Raw genomic sequence first — 9064 nt, 5'->3', positions numbered from 1 at the left:
ATGAGCCCATAACATTACACAGTAAAAAACAAGCACGATTCCACTGCTGTGAATGTGGATTACCAGCGAAGCTGTTTAGCACACGACATACAGGGGACACAGAATTTAGGTCAAAGGTATCAGCAAATTTTACTTCTCTTGAGCAGTGACGGTGGTGATCCCGAAGAACAACACACGCACATTTTATTTTGATCGGCAGCATACATTCACGTGGAAGACTGTCGCAACCTCGGGAAGCCGGAGGAAAGTAGACACGCACGACGGGACTTCTACGCCGGGAGAGCGTATGGAGGAAACTCGGCATGCAAGCGCTTTGAACGACGACAAAGAGAGGGTGGTGCGGGCGTACATATTGGCCGACGCGGGTCGCACATCGGCAAATATTTGAGAAACCCTTATTATCTACCTGACAGTCTACTAATCTTGAAAATAGTGATTACTAGTCTACTGGAAATGCCTATCCAAGTGATGAGTCGTATAAGCTTTTGCGTAAACGAAGCAATTTTGCATCGAATTCAGGAGCTGAGTTTTTGCACACGCAGATTTGTTGACGAATACGAAAAATGAACGCAACTCTAGCCACAGGCAACTTCGCTGTAAAAAAAGAAAAAAAGAAAAGAAAAAGGCTGCATCGACAGGTGACACTACAACCTCCGCCATCGACAAATCAAGTACCAACCAGGAGATCGGGTTCTGGTATGGACTCCTGTCCACCGCAAAGCCCTGTCCGAGAAACTTCTCAGCCGGTAATTTGGGTCTTACAAAGTGTTGCGGCGAGTGAGTGACCTCAATTACGAAGTTCTTCCTGACGGAAGCCAACGAACTCGACGTCGAAAAGAGCCATCCGAGATTGGACACGCTGTGCGGCTAAATTCATATCGCACTGCATAACCACTACGGTCTTTTTAGCAATGGCGGTTTTGTCGCTGACCAATCACTTAGTGCCTGAGTGCCAAAGTGCGCTCTATGAGTACGGATCAGCAGGCTTTTAGTGAGCCGCCATGGTTTCTTAGTGGCTATGGTGTTTGATTGCTAAGCAGGAGGTCGCAGGATCCAATCTCGGCTACGGCGGTCACATTTTGATGGGGTCGAAATGCGAATAAACCTGTTTAGTTAGATTTAGGTGTACGTTAACGAACCGTAGGTGGTCCAAATTATTCTGGAATCCTTCACTATGGCGTGCCTCATAATCAGAGCTTGGTTTTGGCGCGTTAACTCCCATAATTTTTTTTTCAGCAGGCTTCTGTGTGCGCATGTGACTTTTCGCATCTGCTTTTGCAGTGCTCTCGGATTGAAACGCGACAGGCAGCATTTAATAGAACCTTGAATATGTGCGCGTACTACCATGTCATTTCGCTAGGAATCTGGTCACCCAAGGTGACGCAGACTCTGAACTAACTGTACGCGCCAAAATTACGTCGATGTCACACGAACTGCAGACGGTGGAAACGAAAGTATGCGCATTATTTAGCCCTAAATTGACGCGTTTATTCCGTGAGCACTGTACGTTCCCCCTATAGTATGCATGTGTAACCGGAAGTGACTGCAGGTTTTGAGATTGCTTTTTTTCGCTCCCAGTGACTGGAACTGTGTGCATGTGTGTACGTATATATCATTGTTCCGAGCCCGTCTGTGCTACATTGTGTACCTCGAAACAATGTCGCGAGGTAATCAATTTATGATTCACGCGTTCGTTGCTTTCAGGCTGAATGACCTGGACACACAGACCAGAGATTCTTTTAAGGTAAGCGCGCATGTGACCGCCTATGCGCAATATGAGTTCTGCCTGCGTATCTCTAACCAATAATGAAAAAAAAAGAGGCATAGATGTCTACGATATTAATGTCACTCGAACAGTGTACTGAGAGGAAATTTTACTTCAGCTGCTTCTGTCTAAATACATGAAGATGGAGAAGTTGTCTTGCTTTTCATTCACTGCATTGAGTTAGATTTACTCTATTGCATTTAAAAATCAAGGTTAAAGTCTACCACTTGTACACGGACCACGTATATTTTTTTTATTTAGGCCACTACAAATTGCATGAAATATGAAGACAATATGAAAATAAACAAAAGGGGCATCAAGTTTACAGCTTTGTCTTTCAGCACTGAGGAGACATATCACAATTTTGCAAATACTTGGGACAAAACTGACATAGACCGCTTTGAAAAAAATCACAGCATATCCACGGGGTGAATGATGATGAGTGGGCGAAGCTCCGGAGGGAATCATCGGATCTCCCGCTTAAGGGGACGCTAGCCCAAACGCGTTAGAAACGTGCAGTACTCTCTAGTAAGGGGGAGCGGCCACAGCGTCTTACGCAGCCATTTACACATGCCGGAACGTGCACCGCGTTTGCCGACGCCATCACATGACTGCTGAGAGAGTATACCCCCCGTATTCATAAACGCTCCTCGACTTGAACTTGACTTGCCACCGCTTTGGGCAGCGCGTTCGAAACGCATTGAAGGTAAGGTGGAGAGGCCACAGCGTCTTACACCAGCTTCTTACACGGGCCGTAACGCGCTAGCACAAACGCGTTAGAAACGCGCTAGAAACGCGGCCTTTCGTTAATGTTCGGTATTTATAGCCATCGTGGTGCGTTTGTCCATGTCAGCTTCGTGGCGTAGTGGGCTAACGCCGCGCGCTCGGAAGCGAGGGGTCCCTGGTTCGATTCCGCGCTACGGACACAACTTCAGAATTTTTTTCTCATTTTTCTCAGACTGGTTACACACTACTACTACTACTACTATGACGGGGACGGAACGGGTGCCGCCATAAGGAGCTTCGCCCCTAATATACAGCTGGTGGATAAGATTTCAGCAAACACCGGTAAACGATAACGTTTTCATGTAAGCCGTGAAACGATACGTTATATCAGTTATTTCACTCAAAATGTTGTAACAAGCCCGGCGTGGTGGCTCAGTGGATATGGCTTACTGCTCTGTGCAGTCGGGTGTTAGCCTGAATGCCGGCGTCTGCGGTAGCATTCCGATTGGGGCGGAAGGCAAAAAAACGGTCGTGTGGCTAGACTTATTAGGTGCACACTGTAGAACCTCAGGTGGTGTAAATTAATGCGGACCTTCTGCGGTGTTTCACATTGCCTGTGTGTCGCTTTGCGATGATAATCTCCATGCCGTATTTACTCATATGGCTTAGAAGAACTTTTTGTGGGCCTTGTTGGTGCATGCTTGATAAACTTTTTAGAGCGCAAACAAGAGACACGGCACAAAAGAGAGGTCAAACACAGGAAAGGCGCTACTTTCAACTGTTTATTCCACAAGGCGTCATGAAATATATATGAAAAAGGCTCATGAGCAGAAACGTACATGAAAATGAACAAAAAAGCACCATAAGGAAAAAAAAGATGATAAAGACAATGTATAAGAAATTGCTGACTAATATACATGCGCGTCGAGGTATCTAAACATTTTTGCGTGGAGACTTAAAGAGGGTTCACTAATGCAACCTTCCCCCCTCTTTCTTATGTGATAAGCTTCCCGTAACAATCGGGCCTGCTCATTGTGGCTCCTACCAAGAATCCTCGCGTCAAAAAATGATGCCTCACATCCACAAGAGTTCACATGATCCGCCAAATGCGTTCGCTCCTTCTTTTAATATTCAAGGCGTGTTCTCTAAATCGGTCATTAACACACTTTCCTGTTTGACCGATATAGCTTTTGCCACAGAGCAAAGGAATTTCATGGACAACTCCGAAGATGCAGCTGAGATAGGGCGAAAGGTGGCTCTTACGGCAACCTCGCCTTGTTTCACCTGCTGTGGCTATGCGGGGGCAAAGTCGGTCGAGTTTGTTGGGGGCAGAAAAAACCACTCCAACTTCGTGCCTATTGGCCACCTTCTTGAGGTTATGCGAAACTTTGTGGTTGTATGGAACAACCTCAAGCGCACGTTTCTTCCCGCCGAAATCATTGTCCTTTTTTTCTTTCTTAAACTTCTGCAACAGACCCTCAGCAACCGCAGAGATGACTGTTGGAGGGAAACCTGCCACCAGCAGTTACTAGTAACTTTATAACTTTGTTATAGGCCTACTTGCTCTCCACCTTTGTATCTTATGACGACAAATTCTTTTTGCAGAGGGAGGGCATTTGCATTGGCTCTTGTGTGGCGCCAATTTTATGCGACATTTTTTTATCCCAGGTCGACCGCACACTTGACCATGCCTTTAAAGAAGGCGGGAAGGTTTTACATGTTTTTAGATTTGTAGATGATTTTTTTTGTTTTGATAAAGCGACAGGCTCGCATCGCGAGTTGAGGTGATTTTGGCCCTTTTTAATCGGCATGGGAAGGGACTGACCTTCACCCATGAACTCCCCACGCAGAACTGCCTCCAGTTTTTAGACATTAATTTAGTTTTTCTAACGAACATGTGTGCTGGTCTTATAGACCTCGGGCTAGGAAGGGGATCCTACCTTATGACTCCTCTCACTCTAAGATAGTGAAAAGAGCCATAGCTTCTCTTTGCCTCGAGTCCTCGTTTCGGAAATAGTGCCACCACACGATGCAAGACAGCTTCCAGACGCAGGTGAAAAACTGCTGGTGGCAGGTTTCCCTCTAACAGTCGTCTGTGCGGTTGCTGAGGGTCTCTTGCAGAAGTTTAAGAAAGGAAAAAACGACAAAGATTTCGGTGGGAAGACACGTGCGCTTGAGGTTGTTCCATACATCCACAAAGTTTCGCATAACCTCAAGAAGGTGGCCAATAGGCACGAAATTGGAGTGGTTTTTTCTGCCCCCAACAAACTCGACCGACTTTGCCCCCGCATAGCCACAGCAGGCGAAAAGAGGCGAGGTTGCCGTAAAAACCACCTTTCGCCCTGTCTCAGCTGCATCTGTGGAGTTGTCTATGAAATTCCTTTGCTCTGTGGCAAAAGCTATATCGGTCAAATAGGAAGGTGTGTTAATGACCAATTTAGAGAACACGCCTTGAATATTAAAAAGAAGGAGCGAACGCATTTGGCGGATCATGTGGACTCTTGTGGATGTGAGGCATCATTTTTTGACGCGAGGTGTCTTGCTAGGAGCCACAATGAGCAGGCCCGCTTGTTACGGGAAGCTTATCACATAAGAAAGAGGGGGGAAGGTTGCATTAGTGAACCCTCTTTAAGTCTCTACGCAAAAGTGTTTAGATACCTCGATGCGCATGTATACTAGTCAGCCATTTCTTATACATTGCCTTCATCATCTGTTTCTTTTCCTTATGGTGCTTTTTTGTTCATTTTCATGTACGTTTCTGCTCATGTGCCTTTTTGATATATATTTCATGACGACTTGTGGAATAAACAGTTGAAAGTAGCGCCTGTCCTGTGTTTGACCTCTCGTTTGTGCCGTGTCTCTTGTTTGCGCTCTAAAAAGTTTATCACTTATTTACTCGTTTGTAACGCCCCCTTAATTGTGTCGAGCACCAGATCCTCGTGGCCGGAACGGAAAAAAATGCAATGTCATTCAGTGTAAATCGAGTACCATGTTTTGTAATTAAAAAAATTATAAACTCAGTGCTCTTGACTGTTCACTCAAACAGTTTGGACAGTGCTAATAATTTTTTCTCACTTATAAAAAGAAAACTTATTGTGTCCGAGTTACAGTAGACTGAAAATAGATCATCGTCGCGTCAGCCCCTCCCAAAGACAAGTTCATCTGTGAAAAACGCTTATGGCTCCATGCCCAGGATTATAGTGTTCAACAAGTGTAGGTTACTTGCAGAATAAAACAATAGTGACAGAGAATGAACTTGCACTGCGGATGCGTATTGTAACCAGTACTTGGAAAATGTGTGCTTATTGGTGGACCCCCTTCCCGAAAAAAAAGAACTAAATGCTGGCTGCAGTGATAAGTGGTTTTAATTCTCTGCATGTCTTCATATCTTTGTGTTATTTCTTCTCTTAAACTCTATCCCATTAGATTTCGAACATTTTCTTTCAGATTGTCTTTCAAACTGCTTGTGAGTGTGCCTGCGCGTACAGTCTTTTTTTTTCTAACTGCTTTACTTGCAGCCTTTTTGTCACTTGCACCTTGTTCATTTTTTCCTTCTCCTTCCCGTATTTCGATTTCGCATTTGTATGTTGATGTCCACCCCCTTCTTGGGGAGAAGCCAGACGTTGTGGCTCCCCGGTGGCAGTTGCCAGTCTGCTTCTTGCGTTCTTTATCTCTCTTTTAAATATAAGTGACGCTTGCAGGCCAAATATAATAATCAATTATCAATCATTCATTTATTGTGCCCAGGAACAACCATGAGGTCTAAGTGCTGGCGCACGTATACATAGAAAAAGAAATACAGCAGGGGAATATCAGTAAAAAAAACAATGAATAAACAATAACAATATTGACAATAAAAGTGTAGATACAACAAGGCGTAAAAGGCATACATAAGAAAAAAGGAGGAGAAGGGAAGTTGAACAATATGTGAAACTAAGAGACAACAAATATTAATAATAATAATAATAATAATAATAATAATAATAATAATAATAATAATAATAATAATAATAATAATAATAATAATCTGCACAGCCATCGCGACTTTTTAGTTTTAACCAGATATTGTGAAGAAACAAAATAAGCCGGTAAAGGTGTTCAGTCAAATAAAAAAATTATGCGGTTTTACCTGTCAAAACCACGATCTGATTATGAGGTACGCTGTAGTGGGTGACTCCGGAAATTTCGACCACCGGGGGTCCTTTAACGTGCACATAAATCTAAGTACACGGGTGTTTTCGCATTTCACCCCCATCGAAATGCGGCCGCCATGGCCGGGATTCGATCCCGCGACCTCGTACTGCAGCAGCCCAACACCATAGCCACTGAGCAACCACGGCGGGTAGTTGAATAAAAACAATAAATACAGTTCTTGGGCAGCTTGGTTGAGTTACGTTGAAGCGTGGTTCAAGTTACGTGAAAGACCTGGTATGTAGTAAAATGAAGACAACGCTTGACTTACAAATGCATTACCAAAGTACTTTTGTATAGAAATTACGTCCGAAGCAATGCTTTTCAAGCATCAAATGCTTTATTCCAAGATATTTTGAACAACACAGCACTAGTTTGCAAAAGTTTTTCAGGCAGCTAGAAATTCAGGCATCAGTTCACGACTGTTAAGCGACCGACAAAAGAGGCATATTACACGTGAAGGCTCCGGCAAGTTTGCAGGACCAGGAAGTCGAAGCCTTTGGCGACAAACCAGCAGACAGAACCCTGAAAAAAATTAAATACTAATAAAAAAACTATAGTATACCCGCGCATACAATTACTATAGGTATATACAAAGATCCCAAAGTAAGAATCAGTATCGGGTCATAGTTGACCGAGCGAATAAATCCTCCGGGAGGTTAAATCTTCGTGTTGATCAGCTTGGTTTGCCCATAAGCTTACATGCTCATTATTTTGAACCAGATAATTGAGTACTGCATGTCACCCTAGTGCAGGAAAGACTGCGAAAGTAACCTGCTCTGTATGAACACTATCACAGTGAGATATCCGTTATCAAGCAACAAAATAGCTGGTTATTGACATTGTAATCGTTAAGCTATATTTATAATGCCAAGAAGCCTCAGCACGATATCGAACGGACTAGTCGCCCGACGTTCGTCGTAGCAGGATTTAAGATGAAGCATTAGCTCGTGGACTCCTATATAAATACATGGCAAAGGAGAAACCATTTTTCTCGGCACACTGCATCAAATTTGATGAGGTTTGTTGCATTAAAATAAAAAGTTAAAATTTTAGTGATGGTTGGTAGCGAATTTTCCTTTGCAACTTTTCGATAAAAACTGTAAATATTCTAAAGAAATTAATAAATGTGAGCAGAAATTTTGCAATACACTTGTAAAAAATGTAACAAATTCGCGTAAGATATAAATTGATACATCAAATTTGTCCGCTTTGGATGCTCTAACGGATGCAGCTGACAGAACTGCTCAATCGGTTCTTGGTACAGAGCTACGAAATTGTTAACTTCGTCCTTCTATTTTTTAATACCTACCAATTTCGGAACTTTTTTTTTAAACTTCAGGCCATAAATCAAAATTCTGCTACTAACAGTCACTAGAGTTTAACATTCTTTCTAAACTGCAATATATTTCATTGAAATCGATCGACTTAGTTATTTCAGAAAAGCATTTCTGGGTTTTACATGTATTTGAATAGGTGGCATCAGAGGTGGTACTGAGCTGAATAGAAGCATCAAGACTGAAGATGCCGGCAGGCAGCCGCGCAACACCTCTGTAAATAGAGCCAAATGAAGTGTTACAACAACAATAACAACAACGAAATAAATAATTATAGGGTTTTACGTGCCAAAACCACCATCTGATTATGAGGCACGACGTAGTGGGGGACTCCGGAAGTTTGGACCACCGGGGGGGGGGGGGGGGTTTAACGTGCACCTAAATCTAAGTACACGGGTGTTTTCGCATTTCGCCCCCATCGAACCATAGCCACTGAGCAACCACGGCGGGTTAACGACAACGAAGCTGCCTCTTAAGAGGCGAAAGATCTGGCATGCGTGTGCTCAGAAATGGAATGACGGGGACGACGAAATTCTTTCCTATTGATTCTTGCAAGCGTTGACGAGCGCCATTTTACAGTTGCGTAAATTATGCTCAACTTATCGGTAGTGTGTATTGCTTCTATCGTCGTTTAGACAAGCACCTGCGGCGTGTTTGCAGGATCGCAGTGTTGGAGGGAGTGGCGCGGAGCATGGCGGCAGGTTTCCAGGCGAGTGTGGCCACGGAACTGGTGAGTCTGCTCTCATCGGTGGCGTTCGCACCCACGAGCCGCGGACGTCGCGCGACCAAGTTGGTCACACATAATCACGTTGACAGAAAGCGAGCGTGTTTCGCTCAGTCGCTCGCTGCGCGATTTTTTTCAGCTTGGTGACATTGAGTTCCAAAACTGCTGAACTTATCAGCAGAACCGGACGTTAGAATACGCTTATGGTTTATTTGGCGGGGCCATGGTTTCGAGAGCATACGTGAACGGCAGAAGTCACTGAACACTTCGATGTAGCTGCAAGCAGTTTGTCTTTGCCAGTGTGAACAGCGGCTGACGCGT

This window comes from Dermacentor silvarum, chromosome 1 (genome assembly GCF_013339745.2).
Source record: "Dermacentor silvarum isolate Dsil-2018 chromosome 1, BIME_Dsil_1.4, whole genome shotgun sequence".
Taxonomy (NCBI): Eukaryota; Metazoa; Arthropoda; class Arachnida; order Ixodida; family Ixodidae; genus Dermacentor; species Dermacentor silvarum.
This window is presented reverse-complemented; position numbering follows the sequence as displayed.